We start from the raw sequence: 18,677 nt of genomic DNA on the forward strand, positions 1-18,677 counted from the left end.
CTTTTTCTAACATATTAACTCATCTGAGATCACCCAGATCTCAGTGACAGTAGATTGGGGAGGCCATGCAACCTTGGCCTCCAACCAAAGCAAGATTCTTCCACCTGCCCTACCTATACCACACACAACAAAGAGATGGCTGCTAGTTCAGTCATTCCCCCCTTCCCTCCCTAGTTTTTAATCCTGAAGTAAACATGATGCAGTTACAGGAGGGGTGGTATGCAGACACCGGGCCAGGGCTGGCTTCCACCATGGTGGTAGGAACGGGAATTTCACTGCAGGCTAAGGGGAAGGGAGAGCCCTCCAAGCTAACGTGATGTGGGAGGTCTAATTCCTACCATCCCAGGCCTGATTTGTAGGCAACAGATTATTTCATTGGCTTTCACGATGGTTTTTATACCTTAGGTTTGTTTTTTGGGGGGATTTTTTTCTTTCTTTTTTACATGAAAGCAGGAGCGTGTGGATTTTTGCAGGGAAATTATAATGAAAGCTGATGGGTGCTTGTGTAGGCTTGTAGAGGGTTTGCACACAGAAAGCAAGCAGGGGCTGGAGGGAATAGCTGAATGCCCAGGAAAGGTTTAATTAACATATAGAGAAAAATCTAAAGGTTATACCTAGCCCCAATTCAGTGAAAGACAAAACCCGACTGTTCTCAGAACATACCTCAGCAGCAAACCCTGTCGCACCTGATGCAATGCTTCCCTTCTGGGCCACCCACCTCCAAGACATGATTATGCAGTGAGAAAGGAGCAGCGCTTTGCACTTTCTGTTATCATGGTCTTTCTTAATTATACATGCGTAAGCGTTCAGACACGGCCACAACGAGCATGGTACACATCCAGGGGAAGTGAGGTTCATCTGAGAATCTCCTACTGCTTGGCAAGCACTTCTTAACTCAGCTTCCCAACACCCCCGTGAGGAAAAATGTGTCGAAACCCATTTTCAGTATTAATTTAAAGAAACAAAAAGCCCAACAAACTTAAGCAAGCAAAGTGATTTGCTCAAAGCCAAACAGCAGGTTGGTGTGAAACAGCTTGCCTTAAAAACCCAGAATAAGGGATTTTGCCCTTCGTCTCTTCACACGAAGCCATGTTCCCACGTTGCTCTGTTTCTACAGAAACTACAACAGGGGGGTCCCAGTCTGTGACTCAGGGGCTTGGTTCAGATCCAGAGAGTAGTGTTTCCATGATTACTCCTCCTTTATGTAAAATGGCCCTTGTATGGGCTCATCTTGCTCAGCTGTTTGGCGCTGTTCCTGGGCTTGACTGCTACCATGGGGTAGGACTGCAGGATCGCATTTCCATTTTGTTAGGAGATGCACTTTCTCAGGATGTGTGGAGGCCTGGCTAATTTCAATAGGAAGTCTGCTTGAACCAGAGCTGCAAGCTTAGAACTACTGCGCTATTATTATTAACATTAATATTCATTGCAGTAGTGCGTTGGATTCCTGATTAGTGAGCAGAGCTAGGAAACAGTAATTGTCCTTAGAGATTTCAGGTCTAGATTCACCAGAGTTTAACTTCTAATTGCTTACTAATGTCCATAGGGTTTTTATTGAAGAAGCTCTAAGTTTGGGACAAAACTACTTTTGCAGGCCTTGGCTGAAATCTCTGCAGTGCAACACCCTTAACATCCTGATGCAAAACTGTTCTCCAGTGAAGAGCAGTGAGAACCCGTCATCCTGTGTGTGCTTCATATGGCAGGATCAAGGTCTCTATTAATAACAAGGCTTGACAATGGGATGAGACCTGCAAAGACAGGGAGCAGAAGGTGCCGAGGGTTTCTTGCTGTTAGTGTGTGTTTCTCCACCATGCACCAAAAAGGGAAAGAAAACCAGCTAGACTACAACAGGCATCTTTGTGCAGCCTCCAAATTGCAGCGTCATTTATAGTCTCACTTGGAAACCCTCGCAAAGTTTTATTAACATCTGCTCCTCCATGAATAGTGATGTTTTATGCACAGAAACTCAGCTTCACCTCCCTCTTCTACCTTCTCCTTTCTTGTGTGTATGCTGATTCTGTCCTTTTTTCTTCCCCTCTTTTTTTCTTCATGGTTGCCTAGTAGCTCGCAGTTGCATTCTGCCTTATCAGATTGTGCCGAGTTACAATCTTTCTCTATGTGCCGAGGGCAACCCACCATAAGAACATATGGAATATTTTAGTGTGCATTGTTGTTTTTTTTTTCTCTTTCCTTTTTTATTTATTTTTTTAATTTGAATAAACTTCAGTTTTGTTCCCAGTTTTGTTGACATTCATATTGTCTTTTGTCTCCGGTAAAAGCTGACATCCACAACCTGGGAGCTATCAAAAGTATGAGGTGAACTGAGGAAGGTTGTAAGGCTTGAGGCCTTTGAGGCCCTTTTCAGATGAAAAAAACCAACAAACCACATTCTGAGCTGGATTTAACACTCCCTCCTTCTGACCTCTGACTGGGAAGCCTGTGTTCAGCCCATGTAATACCTAAATTGCCTTTTGGAGGTGCCTACATTGCTCCTAACTGAAAACAGAGAGAGCCTCCAAAACACAGCCACATGAACAGCAAAAAACCACACATTCAGCATGCTCTTCCAGTTCTGTTTTACTATGCTGGTTTTGCTGGATGGGACAAAAAGGGAAAGTCAATGACACCTCTTGATTCAATCTAGACTCTTCCTTGAGCAGTGACAAAGGAAAGCATGCTGCCTTTGGAAAGGCATGACGCAAGGGCTAAATGAGGGTTGTTGGGCTGCCTGTTGCTGGGCTCTTTGCAAAGTCCAGTTTTCCGTGTGGGTGTAGATCAGTGTTTTACATGGGATGCAAGCAAGGGGGAGTTAGCCACATTGCTCTCCTTAAATCTCCTTTCCAATGGAAATCTGGCTCATGCTTTATGTCTATATGTGTGCGCCTTATTGTGTGTCTGTCTGCCTGGTAACTTCGGAAGCCATTAGCCAAATTCAATCACATTTGACAACAGGAACAGAGATTTAAAGATATGCAGCTCCTGTAAGTTGTAGGAAACAGGGAACAGACTTGAGCTGGAGGTTTCGTTGAAAGGCAGCAATGTGAGGTCCGCCCTTGTTAGATGCTAGAGAATCCCCACACAAAAGACGTTTTGAATGCCCTACCTGCAGGAACAGCTTTAATCAGTTTATGCCCAATCAAACACCACAGAAATCCCTGCCTGCTTCTGTTTCTCTGTGGCATCTAAGAAGTCACAAACAGATGCTTAAGCTTTCCTTTCCTTTCCTTTCCTTTCCTTTCCTTTCCTTTCCTTTCCTTTCCTTTCCTTTCCTTTCCTTTCCTTTCCTTTCCTTTCCTTTCCTTTCCTTTCCTTTCCTTTTTCTTACTTTCTTTTCTTTCTCTCCTATGACTAATAAGGGAGCTCCTGCTGCAACCTTAGTTCTACCCTATTAGAAGTTAATCAGTCATCAGATAGAAATCATTTGGAGACAAGTTCCTTGAGACCTGCTGTCCACTTGCTATTTTTTCCCTCTTCCTTGTCTTAGAAAAGGAGTTCCAGAAGCTGGAAGAGACACTTACTAGCTTATTATTTGAGGTAAATCTAATCAACAGGTGATTTATCATAATGACATTTCTCTGAACATAAGAGGAGAAAAAGCCTGGGGACATAGTGGTGATAAGTTTCCCACCCAAGACAAACCAAGGTGAGCCCTACTGGGTCAGAGCGTGACTGATCACTGTGGTCGTACCCTGTCGCATATCTTGTAAGGAAGCTCACATCTTCTTGTGGGTAGGTTAGTACTGTTTCTCATTATTAATATGGCTCTGTAGGTGTGCCAGGCCTTTTCCAGACTAATTAAATAAAAGGTCTCTGCCCCAAGGAACTAACCCAGCAAGGGATGACAATAAACAACAAGAGGAAGAGGGTTTCGCAAGTGAAAGATCACGAGATACATCTCATGTTGTACCAGTATGTTGGGCCAAATCCTCAAGTAATTACATAAAGCCCAGTTTTGCCAAGTTGTTCATTGTTAAGTTACTCCACCCTCATATAAGAAATCCCACTGAATTCACTTAATAAGAAAAAGACATGGAGCTGTACTGAGAGGTGAACAATCACACCTTGCAACCCAAGAGAGTGGATCTGGTTGTGAAGAAAGGGCCCATGCATCAGGTGACAAAGTGTACAACTGAGTTTTAAGCTGTTATCTGCTCAAAATATGGATATTTTGTTTCATTAAGCACTGCAACAAGGTAGAACAAATTTCCCTTGAAATGAATTCTTTGTCGTTTCAGTCATTATGACTGGATCCTACGAAGTACTTAGGAATCAGTGGTAAACGAGAGCCCTTGAGAACCTACCTTCATATCATTAAAACTGGATCTTCTGCATCATCTATCAATTCCTATCTCTCCCTCAGAAAAACCTTGTCTGAGAGGTTCCCTCCTTCCTGAAGCCACAATGACTCACACTTACAGTTGACATTCAAGGAACAAAGAAGTCTTCAGCATCTATCTTGATGTTCATTTGGGCCAAGATGGCAAGTCACAATCTGCTTTGCTTTGAGCTTGGAAAGAGAGGGGCTGATGCTATAAAGATCAAAGGAGGTCCAGATTCCCCTGACGTTATTCTGCTTAAATGAAAGGTTTAGGGATAATTCCCAGTGCTAGTTCCAGGGAAACCTCTTAACTTTCAGCTGCAAGTCTCGGTCTATCAAGGAAGCGAACGTTCCTGTTCCGAAAGAATCCAGGTCTATGGCAAACAATGGCACTGGTGCTGGGAGATCTTTTTTTCCGCGCTGGATCCAGGCCATCTACAGCTGGAATATAATTCTGAGAAGTGGGCAAACAACTGCAGGGAGGGAATAGCTGGGAGTGGGACCGTGTTCAGATACGTAGGTTGAAGGCAAAGTAAACTTTGTATATGTTGGCTCTGAAGCCATGTGAGGTAGAGGGTGGTACAGAGAAGAACTCAGACAGTAGCTCACCTCCTTCTTCCCCTGGAGGCAAATGCCTTCTTTTCAGTTAGGAATGGATACACAATAAAAGAGCCAGCTCTGTAGCAGTCATGATGCAGAACCTGGCAGTGCCTGTTTCAGAATGCTGGCTTAAGCATAAACAAGACCACATGAGAACAGGGAGAATGATGATGGACCCAAAATGTGTTAAACTGCTTGTAGAGCGCACGTCTTTCCCATGCTTTGATAATCAGGCCTCTCCCAGAGCTTCCTTGGGTCCATGTGTTCCTATGGGACTTGCTGCTCTCACTCAGCAAAGTGAGAAGGATGCTGTAGTTGCATTGTTCCCTTTTGGCCAGGGCCAGCTGGCAAAGAAAGAGCAGGACACCAGGGATCCTAGCAAGAACATCAAGCTAATGTGGTACCCTGTGAAAAGTAGGGACTTGCATTTGTCAGACCACTGTCACCACTTGTCCCTGCTCCTGACCAATGCTGTTCAGCCACATCCAGCCCTGACAGAGTATATATATGTGTTCCCAGGAAGCGCAGATGGATGTCTGCTCACAGCATCAGGGACTTGAGTTACCCTAGTCTCCTGTTTGTGCTGCCTGTCAGAAATGAAATAACACGATGTTTCAGGCAGGCTACTCGGAAAGGAAACCGATACAGAACAGTTAATACAACACCAGTCCTTTACACTGAGGATGAGCCAGTCACTTCTGAGCAACATAAGAAACCCACTCCAGCTGAAGAGCATATGTTTCTTTTCTCTTTACAGCAAAGCTCCCGTTTCAGGCACAGGTATCATTTGTTCCTTGAAATCCCCTTTCCTGTGTCTGCTTCACTGACCCGATCATCTGAGAGCCCTGAGAGTGGTAGTTATCCCTTCCTGCTATTGTTTGCTCCCCAGACGAGTTTGGAAGTGCTGTGTGCATGTGTGTTTGCTTTGTTTCTCTTGTCAGTTGTTGAGTTTTTTTTCTTTCTCTTTTCTCCAGGCTTAGATGTACACAAATGCAACAAAGGAATCAGAAGCAGGAGGACCGTGGCATGCAAATCTGTCAGTGTGCTATTCAATTAGTGTATTGTTACAAGTGAAACACCAGCAGCCTAGTGAGAAAAAGGAAGTACCAGGTGCTAAAAGGACAACCATGAAGTCTTCTGTATAACATACCAGACAGGTTTTTCCCTCTTCAGAAAGTTTACTTCTTCTTTCTCTCATACAGACCTGTAATACTGGAGGGCATCTCTTGAGTCTGTAAGTCCTGTCTCTTCTCCTGCTTAATCTCTTCCGTGAGCTGAAAAGAGTTCAAGGAAGTTTCTTGCCTGTGTTTTTGCTAAGTGGAAGTTGAAGATGCTTCACCCTAGTCTTTCTTCCACTAGCCTGTGTTTATTTACTTTCAATTTGTGCCATTTACTTTCAATGGTGCCCATGCTGTTTTTTAGTTTAAATAGTTTTTTCCTCCCTCCTCTCCTGATATATGTATATAAATCAGCACTGTCATCTCAGTCTTCACTTTGTTCAGCCAAACGAGCCAAGACGTATATTCTTTTCCCATGATATGGGTTCACCATTTCCTGAGGCATCGCAGTACTTCAGCTTTGTACTCTAAGTTCACCTCTCCTAAATATAGATAACCAGGTTTTTCTCTACCCTGCAATTGTCCTGGTGCTTTGGAAATTGTCTGTTTTGTGGAGATAAAGACATTTCCCTGTCCATACTGGAAATACCTTGTTAGATGAGTTTCTGACAGCCATGTCACATGTCCTCTTTTGATGGTTGATCCAGTTCTGTTTAACATCTTTATTAACTATGTGGATGAGGGGATCAACTGCAGCCGCAGTCAGTTTGCAGATGATATCAAATTGGGTGGGAGTATTGATCTGCTAGAAGGTAGGAAGGTCCTGCAGAGGGATCAGGACAGACTGGATCAATGGCCTGAAGCCAGGGGTATGAGGTTTATCAAGGCTCAGTGCTGGGTCCTGCACTTGAGCTACAGCAACCCCATGCAATGCTACAGGCTTGGGGAAGAGTGGCTGGAAAGCTGCTCTGCAGAAAAGGACCTGGGAGCGCTGGCTGATAACTGCTTGAACGTGGGCAGCTTGTGCCCAGGCAGCCAAGAAGCCTCCAGCATCCTGGCCTGTATCAGCACCAGTGTGGCAGAAGGATCAGGGCAGTGACTATACCCCTGTACTGGGCACTGTTGAGGTTGCACCTCAAATCCTATGTTCAGTTGTGGGCCCCTCACTACAAGAGAGACATTGAGGGGCTGGAGAGGGGCCAGAGAAGGGCAATGGAGCTGGTGCAGGGCCTGGAGCACAAGAGAGATGGGGAAGGGCTGAGGGAGCTGTGGGGTTCAGATGGAGAAGAGAAGGCTCAAGTGGGACCTCTACAACTACCTGAAAGGAAGTTGTATTGATGTGTGAGTCAGTCTCTTCTCCCAGGTAACAAGTGATAGGACAAGGGGAAATGGCCTCAAGTTGTGCAAGGGGAGATTTAGATTGTATATTAGGAAAAATTTCTTCCCCATAGGGTTGTCATGGATTGTACAGGCTGCCCAGGGCAGTGGTTGAGTCACAATGCCAGGAGGTATTTAAAAGACGTGTAGATGTGGCACTTAGGGACATGGTATAATGGTGGAAGTGGCAGTGCTGGGTTAGTGGTTGCACTCAATGATCTTAAACGTCTTTTCCTACTTAAGCAGTTCTATGATTCTATGATACATATATCCGACTTTTCAGACCTTTTTTTAATGGAATAGCTTCAAAAACTCTCATTAGTATCTAATCTGTTAAAGCACCCATTCAGTGCCCGTCTTGAATGTCTGCAGGGTTGTCTAGCTTAGGCTGGTTTAACGGTTGCCTACGGTTGGTCTATAGACACAGGAGAGAAAACAGGTATCATATCTTACTACAGGTGTCTAAAAACAACACCCTCAGAGGCTGATTTCCTTACTTACATCTTTACTTGACTATAGCAGGAATTTAGACAGCTACCTTGGACTACATGTTCAACACAGCTGAAGTTAGGTGAGATGCATCACTCCTTCAGTACTGAACCTCTGGTTCTCAAGAACATGCTATTCATCTTATGTGATAGCTTCATGCTGTTAGGTACTGACAGTAGTACCTTCTGATTTTCTGTTAGCAGCAAATTTTAATAACACTGCCCACTCTTTGTGATAATGGCATTTGGCAATATAGTAATAAAAATCAGTCCCCAAACTGATTTCTGAAGAACTGCAGTCATGACTTCCTTCTAGATCAATATTTCCTCTCTCAACACTACCTGTTGACATTTCCGCTATAGTCTCTCCTTTTTCCATCTTAAAATTCTTCTCCTAATCTCCATACTCTGCTGCTTAATAATTTCCCATGAGGTATCATAACAAATGCTTTTCTGAAGTCCAGAGAGATTAGATCTACTGCATTTCCTTTCATTAGAAAATCAGTGATCTTATCAAGGCAAAATATTGGGTGAGTTCAGAATGATCTCTCTTTGTCAGAAAACGTGCTGTGTTTTATTACAAACTTCTTTTACATCCATGTCTTCAATTATTCTTTACTGCTGAAGGTGTTCCAGTCCCACTTTTTGCTGATGTCAGTCCACACTTTCTGGATCAACTTCTTCAACCTAGGACTTGATGGACCTCTTAAAACTGTTCACAGTCAGACTTTACGCCTGTTTCTAGAAAAGTAAATAAAGTGGTCCAAGGCTTATTCTCTGATTCCAAAGGCAACTGACATGGCACAGCTTGAGATGGTACAGCATCTACCTCTCCACCGAAAAAGAGTGGTCCCATGGGTAGTGTGTATGAGGAATGCTGTCTGGCACATGATGTCTGCTGAACCATGCCTCAGCATGCCAGGACAAAACTGGCTAGGAACTCAGCTAAGAGCAGGGCAATCACATGCCATGGCCTCATTTAATATACCAGTATAGGCAAAACTAACATTTCTCTGTGCATTTTGTCTCAGACCTCTGTAGGGAGATTATTTAGTTTTCCCTTGAGCTGATGGCAGTTTCAAGGAGATGCTTCCTATTCCCATCCACTCTTTCCTATTAGCCTTTATGCCTCTAAGCCCATGTTCAGTATTCACATTGTTCGCTGGAAACTTTTGTGATTTGTTTGAATTTCCTTTGCAAATACTAAGTTGTTTGATTTGTGGCAATTCTCCCACTTAATGCATTTGTTTCAGCCATCAGTGCCCAATCTGAGATGGCACAAAGCTGTCTCCACAGTGCATGGATGACGTGAAACACATCAATTCCAATACTTCCATTCCGATCCCTTAAAAGTTGGGTAAGTCTCATCCTATGAAACTTCTCTCTTTATCTCTCTCACTTTTATTGTTGCTACAATCAACTAACCAGAATATTTAACATTATAGGTAAGGTCTTCAGTGCCCGTAAATCTAAAACCAGCTCTGTTGGCTCAATGGTGAGACCTGTGCCCGCAGCCTTCCCTGGTGAACCAGGGCGAGGACGGTTTGATGCCATTTTTTCCTACACAAGTCAGACACAAACGGGATTGTTGCTCCCATGCAGTTTTTTCCTCCCCACCCCTGTGACGTGAAACGTAAGGCTGCACATTTCAGCTATTTTTTGGATGGAGGCAATAATTTCTTAATTTGCCCTGAAGGGGCACGCGCATAAATGGGGAGGAAAAAAAAAGAGCTGGAATTGATTGGAGCAGAGATGCATCTTGTTCAAACTAGAAGTGAAAATATATTCCAAAGAAGAAATCATTAGCATTTTCATTAAATGCCAAAGAGTGTGACTATTAGACCTACCTCAGGCAACCCTGGGGTTGAAAACTTTTCAACAAGATTTAATTGATCCAGATGGGTTGAGGTTGTTTGTGTTTTTACCGCTTTCCACCCTTCTACCCCCTGCCTCAATCTCTGCGCTCCATCATATGTGAGAAAACCCCAAACCCAACCAAATTAAAATAAATAAACAACGCCTTCAGCCCACGCCCTGGAATGAAAACTGCAGTGTAATATGAAATGTGTCCTGATCGTCTTGTTATGGAGCCTGGTGACTCACCAACTGCTACAATTGGGGTTAGATAAAATAAAGGCATTATAATTAAGGAGGCAGCAGGAGGATGTTAACTGGGCAGTCGGATGGAAGAAGGCCCATTGCAGATCCAGGTGTGCTGGGGTTTGGCTTGGCCTTTGTGGAGGGCTGCCAGGCATGCGTGGACATGCGGCTTGGCTGGGTGATATGCTGCAGAGGGTCTGCTTGAAAACACATAAGAGGGGCAAGTTTGGCTGAGCCAATCCAGCATATGAGGAAGAAGATCCCCAGGTCTCATTTAGTGTTCTGTAGGTGTCCCCCCCCAATGCCCAGTTCCTGGCTAATGTGAAGATGGGATGTGAAGTACTCATTTGTCAGTCCTGGTCAAAGGAAGCCATGAGCCTCTTGCTGCAGTTGTGTGAAGACTGGACAGTTTATGGGCAGTATTTAGACCATGAACCTTGATGTAGGATCCTCTTTGCCCTGACAAGAAATCTGAACTAGCCCTCTGGACGCAGCACTGACTATCAGTAGGGCCATTGCAGGCACCATCCTCCATGGCAGCAGGGAGCAGAGGGCTTTGCTTGTGACAGGGAGAAAACAACAGCTTGGTGACACATTAGTATTAGGATTAGAACAAACTTGGCACAGTGATGGTAGTATTTTAACCCGTTGGATACAAGGTCATTCAGCAAGTAGACAGGTTGAGTCTTCCAATGTTTATCATATCAATAGAGCTGTTTTTCCTCTTCATCTTCCCAACTTGCTTTGCTGCTTCTTTGCCTCCTGAAGGAAAGTTACTGCAGAAATAATTCTGTTAAGATCTCCTGTGTATTCAGCATCTTACTCCCAGCAGCTGAGTGAACTGGCCTCTATGTCCCATTGACAGGTGGATCATACAATGGTGTTTCACATGTCAGCATGCCAGAGCAGTGCCACAAACAACCTATGGCCAGTGAAAATGCATCTTAGGTAAGCCCATGCAAACCATTTGCAGGGGTGCGAATCACCTAATGTTTCAGTTTGGGTTAGCTTAATACATCCAGTAATTATCTGAAGGAGTCCTGAACATTATAATGGTTAACTATCAGGTTGGAACTGGACTTTGAGATGGAATCTGTGCAAAAGCAATCATGTTTGGAAAGGGCTGGAGGAGTCATCTGGGCCTGTGACTGCACTATCAGAGTATCTTGGAAGGAAAGCTGCAATGACTTCTCTAGTGAAAGCTATACTGGCAGCTTTGTTAGGATGCTTTGTATTATTCTGCAGCAGGTAGATTTGCCAGAACATGGGAATTCATGTGCTGAACACAATGTTTCCCCAATGGAGTCAATAGAAGGTTAAGCCCAAAGCTGTGCTCTAAACCTTTACCCCTGGATCAGCCACACATCTGTCCCTGTTTCCTCATACTCCTCTGTCTGTCCCTATCTTTCTGTTGTCACTCATCTGACAATTGTACTGGAAATGCCCTGGGGCTGGCATCCCCTTTTTGTTCTGAGCTGTGCCTCTTGCACAATGAGCCCTGTGGTAATACGGCCAAACAATTGTTAAGGGTGAAACATCCCTAGGTTATAGATGGCAAACCAGTCCACAGGACTGGCTGTGTAATAGAATAACAACAACAAATTCACAGTAATAATGGCAGGAATAATGAATGAGTATATTCAAATATTAGTTAGCTAGAGCTCACCACTTGCCATTTCTGCAGCTCTTATTCTCCTTGCTGAACATGTATTTGCCTGCACTGCCAATGTGCTAATTCTGCTCCTCACCATTTTTCCATCTGCCTTGCTGTATCTTTCTCAGTTTAAAAAAAGAAATAAAAATCAAATCACATGGCATCAAAGAGCTGCATCAGGAGGTCATTGCATCAAATGCTGCCGCTAGTTTAATAAAGGAACTGACTAATATACTCATTAGTGGTGCTTGTTGCTAATGCCCAATCAGATAATGAAATTGAAATATCATGTTTTAGGGTGTAATCAGGATCCCTGCAGGTGCTGGGATGGAATTGCCCCATAGGTACAGCATTACACAGTTAACTAGGTGTGTTACTCGACGGGGGTGTTTCAGCTTCCCAAGCCTGCGGGTAGGAAGAGATGAGCAGGTCTGTCAGCTAGTGAGAATGGGGAATGGGGCTGGAAACAAGGGAAAAAAGCTGAGGTGACCTGGGTTGAAGGGGATGGAGGCAGATGGGAGCAAATAGTAAGTATCAAACCACGTATGAAACCAGTCAGGATCAGGTGGATGTGTGGAGGCAATGGTGCTGGGCCATTGGGAGGACATGTCATTCTGCCTGTGGATGAGGAGGTCCCTGGGTTGGCTAAGCACTGCGGGTGTGTGCAGAGAAGAGCACTGAAGCAGGGCTCCTGGGAACATCAAAGGCTTTGGAATGTAGAGAAGAGAAGACTAGTGTTGGTGCAAAAGAGACAGGCTTGGAGTTAGAGGTAGAGGGGACCTCTTAGGTCACCCCTGAATAGGGATGTAGAGATGTTTTTAGCACTGGCTGTAGCCTAAGTGCAAAGCCCTTGTTTAGGAGGGATGCACCTTGCTTCCCTGTCTGAAGTGTCACATACACAAAGCTTTTAATCCCCAGATTCCTGGGGGAGCAGTAGTTGCACTTTCATTGTCCCAGTATAACAGAAGAGCATATCAGAAGCTTAGCACCAACTTTCTCTTCCTCAACTCAAACATCTGCCTTCTATGTTTTCCAGCAAGTGACTAAGTCCAAAGAAGTTAGCAGCTCTCTTTAAAATTGCCTTTTTATTTTAGTATTAAAAATGAAAACACATTAAAAAACTCAGACCTAAGCCCAGCCTAATCAATGCTACCAGACTTTGGGTAACCAGGGCTGAAGGATGTGAGTTTTCCAGAGGAATTTGCTCTGTGTGGAAGTTAACTTTAAATGCTTTTCTTCACTGCCAGATGATTTAATACTGGATGAGCCAATGAAAGAAAAAAGAGACGCTCAGATTACTTCCCAAGTTGCTCACAGAATATGTTCTGCTGAGACAACACCAGGCTAGAGACTTCAGTGGGATTAGCAGTAAAGCAAAGTTTTGCTTCACTGCAGTGTTTTATATTGTCTTCCAATCTTTATTTCTCTTGTATTTTCTACCTCCTGCTCCAAATTGCTTAATAATGATACTCACTTATATGTCAATAAGAAGCCTTCCTGGCTAAGTGCCTCTCAACACTTTCTATTTGTCCTCTTCTTCCTTCCAGACCTTCCTCCTTCCACTTTTTTGCATGCACTTTCCAGGAATGACATTTCAAATGCTTTCAGAAGGAGTGAGCTCACCCAGTACTTACACATCCACTGTGAGGCCCTTCAGAACAGGGATAAAAGAGGTGGGGAACAGGAAACTCCTGCCCCTTTCTTAAGATTTTGAGAGAAAAAACTTTGCTTAACTCCAGGAGAGGGGTCAGGGCCATTTATCCTCTGGGAAGGGGATGTCCTTTAGCCGCATGGAGTATGGTACCTGCATCCTAAAGGGAGGCAGGAACTGAAACATATCATTTTTACTCTTTTCCCTTTGCTGTTCCCTATTGGTTAGTTTAGGCAGTCTTCTGAACCATGCACAGACTGCTATGAAACCTGTTTTCTAAGGGGAGATCCATGGGAATTAGGTACCTAAATAATTACACTTAAACACCTAAAGCTATAGCTGTGTCAATAAACTAAACAAGGCCAGGGCTCAGTCCCAGGTACTGGCACATGTTCTCCCAAACTATCCAACCCTTAGCATCCCTGGCAATGGTTTTGTCCTGTTCCAACTAGCACTCTTCCAGACAATGCCTGGGCATGGTCCAGGGACAGCCCAGGCCAAGGAGCATCACCACAGGCAGTTCAGATGCAGCCCCCTGGTTTTGGAAGCAAAGACGCTTATCAGCACGGACGTGGGTTGATCCACGCCAATTGGCCTCTGGGCCCAAGAACAGCCCCATGCATGTTTTATTTACTAGAATAGATGAAGTTAAATGCTTTCAAGAATGTAGCCTGAGATGCTAAACAGGGACTTAGGAGCATAGCTGGGATCCTAGTGCTGAGAAAGAAAGGGGGATAAAAGTGGTGCTTGTTTTATCCAACTATTAACTCATTCCTTCCACAGATCTGCTTTGCACAACTTTGTTTCCAGAAGACCCAGAAGGGACCAGATTCCTCATTGCCCTTTTCTGCTGCTGTTATTATCTTGAACATCCATAATCCACTTGTGGTCACTTCTCAGATCTCCCAACAATATGAAAGTCTTGAAGATGAACAACTAGGGCAGCAAGTCAGTGTTATTTCCTATTGGAATGGAATTGAAGCTTTTAGCAGGAACAAGGTGTTCTGGAGTTTCCCTTAGGTAATTGTCTGATGTCTGTGTCATAACTTGGTGGATCGACATTTTTCTCTCCCTCTAGTCTGTGCCTGTGCAATATTTGGTGGAAGGTGTTAATGAGACTTCAGCATTTATGGCTGGTGAGAATAAATCAGTGGAGATGACGCTGTCCTGTTCTCACAGCACAGAATGAAAGCTGGTATATCTGTATCCCTTGCCACGAGCACTCAGCCGTCTGGCTGAACAATAGAGCCTGTGTTTGTGCAGCACCTCGTGGAGGGGTGTCCTTCTCCACAGCCAGCTCACCAAGCAACATGATACTGCAAGCATTAAAACCCAGCAGAGCATCCACATGCTTCAAACCGGGGGGCTCTGGACATGCTGCTTGAAAATGTTTGTGGCAGTTGTCTTGGCATTAACATTTAGGGTTGGTTTGCAGCCCACTGATATTTTGCTGAGTTGGACAAAATAGCTACGAAAGGGGAAAAATATTTTAAATAGAAGGTTTTAAATTCTGACTTTGAAACATATTTTGACTTAATGCACTTCAATCTCTGCCTATAGAAAATCTCAGTTTCTTGCATTAGAAATTAGATGTCTATTATACATGCCCATATGTGTATGAATTACAAGCAGAGGTATGTGTAATAGATACGTATGTGCATTCTTTAACCCTGGATGGATAATTAATGTTATAATCCCTGATTCCTGTGGCAATTGACACCCTGTATAAAATCATGGTCCTGCTGGGCTAGATGCTGCTCAGAGACTAGTGCCCAGGTGTCAGCAGCCATCTAGCCTGAGGGGTGAAGGATTAGTCTCACGGTCTCTTCTCATGGATCCTGCTTCCTCATGGACATTTCACATTGGTATATCTGAACTATATATAGTGTGTATATATCACACTAGGATGTCTGAAGGCAAAGTTCCCACTCCTGTATGTGTCATTTGGGTGTCTGGAGGTGACAAGGCTAAGGCTGGGGAAGAGGTGTGTGGTAGACTTCAGCTAAATCCAGCCTGCTGGAGTTATTGGTTGTGATCTTAACTAGAAGGTCCTTTTTCTGCTCACTTACCCTTGCACACACGCACATAATTGCAGTGTGAATTCATAATATAAACCATGATGTAATAGACACCAACTCAACTCAACTTAATTAGTGTACAAATGAACAACAACTTAAATCACAAGCAGAGTCCCATTAAAAGTAATCAGATCCTGGGTGGGGAGATGGTTAAAGGTGGTGTTTGAACTCCAAAGAAAAATATGCTCTTGTTTGGACATAATTGGGTTTCTTTTTTATTGCTATTTTTTCTTACATGGTGTATTTTTGCTCTCTCTCCCTGGCGCTCTCTCATTTTAATTTTTTCAACCTTTTCCTGATAAACCAAACTAGTCTAGACATATCTTTTGAGAGCAAATGTTCTCTAAGCTATGTTCATTCCTTGTGAGTTTGTACGTTAATCATTAAATATAATTAATTAGAACATCTTGTAATTAACTTGGAAAGCGAAATTATACAAGGGAATGAGTTTGTAACCACATCACATTTGAAATAAAAATAAAACTTTGACTAAAAGGAATAACTGCTCTTTGGAATTAGATGAGTAACAACGTTGGATTGGCTCCCCCGAAGCTGTAATGTTGGCTCTGAACTCATTCATATATATTAACCATATATCACATTGATTCATGTGTGTGCACACATACATGTGCACACACACCATAGGGCCATAGTGTAGAGTTAGCCCATTACAAGGATGCTTTAAGCCACCTCTCTGTCTTCTTGTCTTTCTGTACTGCAGAGGCCACCTTAGATTCAGCAAACGTGCCATCAAGCAGCCATAGGGTTGCTCTGACTTGCCCTGACTAGTTGTGATGGTGCTTCAGGTATGATGCTGGCTGGAAATAGTGGCATTTCATGGCAGCCTTTCCTGCCAAGGCAGGAGGTAGCAGACAGCTGGCCATGGGGCTACCCCACAGCTGGGGATTCCTGGTCCAAAGGAATCCTCACATATGTGCTGGGACCAGTTCTCAGGTCCACCACTTCCCTTAAAAGGAGGTTCTGGGCTGACCCGTGGAGCACAGCTAATGAATGAATCCAAAACAGAGGGGGAATAAAGTTTATTTATTAGAGTTTATCTTCTTGCCAAGCAATTGCTCCCATCAAAAAGTTAAACACCACAGCAATTCCCTTATGTGTGTGAAGGGTTCTACCACCCTGGCTTGACTAAGTCGAGGGTGTCCTAAGAGTCAGGACACCATGTCCAACAGGAACACGTGCTCATATCTGGCGCTACATCCCATTGTGAGATATTGGACTTGGTGGTTTTGGCTCAAGAAACTCTTGAGATCTGTAGGAACAACACTACTGGGTATTCCCCAGCTGACTGCTTAGGGGGTACTGGGGTCTAGCAGGGACTATACAGCAGCTCCAGGTGCTTTTCTGGGTTCTGCCTGTTGCCATGTAGCATAGGGCACTTAATTTTGCCTGTTTCTGCTTTCTTTCTGCTCTCATTGTGTTGGTGGGGAGGTCACCCCCATCTCTATGAATTGGTCAGACACTGCACCTAGCCAAAATGGCTCTTTCGCCCTTATGACATTCCCAGTTGGGACGGTGGTTTCCCCAGCAGCCGATGTTGGCTCAAACCAGCTGGAGGACTTCATTGCTCTGAGCTCACTCTGTTGAATTTCGCCTTTCACTCTTTTGGCAGCAGGAATCACTAATCCTCTCTCCAATTAAGTTCCTACCCTCCGCAGCCAGACAATCGCTCGGCTGTGTTGTTCATCACCACCTAGGCACAGAAACTTCCCTCGCATTCTTGTGGTTGGTGTTCAGGCCGATGGGAGGAGAGGTAGATGGGGAGGAGGGGGGCTAAGGTGGAGAAGAGAGGAGGTGGAAAGAAAGGCTCTTTAGAAGATGGGGGAGATGAAATATGGGTTTGCCTGGAAGTCCCAATGCTGGGATGGGAGATCCTAGTGAGTGGACAGACATCATAGGAGACTGCAATGAGTCTTGTCTTCTTCTGGGATCATGAGCTGAGTGACCAAAGGACTTGGAAATGTGGCTTTGGGTATCCCTTTGCATTCACCAGGGTATCCTTGCTTTGAGATGAGCTGTCAAACCATACATTCACTCACTTAGTCTGGAAATCAGCTAAAAATCAACCCCTCAGCTAAAATTGGCTCAGGTTGTGGAGGATGAATTAATTTCAAGAGGCTCAAAAACACAATCCCCCCATTTTGATGAGCAGATGAAACAGGGTGTGGATGTGCAGGGCTGGGTGGAGAGGGGGAGGCATTAGGAGCATAACTGTGCTTTCCCTGCCTCTTGCCTTCTCCCTGCCCATGCAGCTGGGGCAGGCATTAAGGGTGGGATGCAGCTTGCCTTGTGTTGAGCAGGTTGATGTCAGACATATGGGGTAAACTAGATAGGTTGTAGCATCTTCTCCAGGCAGAGAGGAGGGACAGGCACTCTGTTGCAACAGGGGGCTAAGATCATAGAATCATGGAATAGTTAGGGTTGGAAAGGACCCTAAGATGATCTAGTCCCAACCCTCCTGCCATGGGCAGGGACACTTCACACTAAACCATGCCACTGAAAGCTCTGTCCAACCTGGCCTTGAGATCCACCCAGTATAGATACTCGGGATGACAAATGAAGTGCTCATCTTACTTTTCAACACTGACACGAACCCTGCACCCAAAAGAGGAACTGGGCTTGGAATTATCTCCCTGGAGAGGAGTTTTCTTCTGCTTTCTACACCCATTACTCCCACTTTTCTACCTTCATCTTAGCTGTATTTCTCCTTCCCGGCCTGTTCTCTTTGGCAAAACTCGCATTCCAGAGCAAGATAAGATGGGCCTGATCCTGACATGTAAGAAAGGGTCCGCTTTATGTGGGACAGGACATCTGCCCACATTTATTGCATTGCAGATACGGAGCACCGTGAATAAATAAGGGCACATGCATATTCCCAAGGAACAACAGGAGCGAGCGACAATAAAAGAAAATCTAAAAGAGATGTGACAGTAGTTTTGAATAGGGCTGACACTGAGCAAACACTTCACACAATGTGGAGGGTGATATAATACCCTGCCCTTTCAGAGTGTCACTGTGACATGTATTTAACATTCATTGGCAGCAGCAGCCTGGCTTCATCTTCATGCTGCAAGGTGTTGTGCACATATCTAGGAAAAATAAAGAAGATAGGAAAGAGATGCACCCAGTTATCTGCCCTTTGTTATGTGGGTGTGAATCTGCCTCTGTGGAACCCATGGGAGCTTTACTACTGACTTCAGTCCCTATTAACCTCCCTGATGAGTAGTAGGAAATTAGGCATGCGTGGAGGGAAGGGTGTTTATGAAAAGCAAGGTCTAATGAGAACCCGGTTTCAGAGTTAATTATGGAACAGCTCTTGCCGCTCCCTAACCCAA

At 44.3% G+C, this 18,677-nt stretch overlaps 1 long non-coding RNA gene across 1 annotated transcript; it reads left to right on the plus strand.

Annotated features, from left to right (window-relative positions):
* The first annotated feature begins 10,688 nt into the window (after positions 1-10,688).
* LOC117436212 (uncharacterized) lies at positions 10,689-15,823 on the plus strand. The gene is made up of 2 exons (XR_004549630.1): positions 10,689-10,889; positions 14,030-15,823. It is a non-coding gene; the product is annotated as an uncharacterized lncRNA (long non-coding RNA).
* The last annotated feature ends 2,854 nt before the right edge of the window (positions 15,824-18,677 follow it).

Source organism: Melopsittacus undulatus, chromosome 5, assembly GCF_012275295.1.
Source record: "Melopsittacus undulatus isolate bMelUnd1 chromosome 5, bMelUnd1.mat.Z, whole genome shotgun sequence".
Classification (NCBI taxonomy): domain Eukaryota; kingdom Metazoa; phylum Chordata; class Aves; order Psittaciformes; family Psittaculidae; genus Melopsittacus; species Melopsittacus undulatus.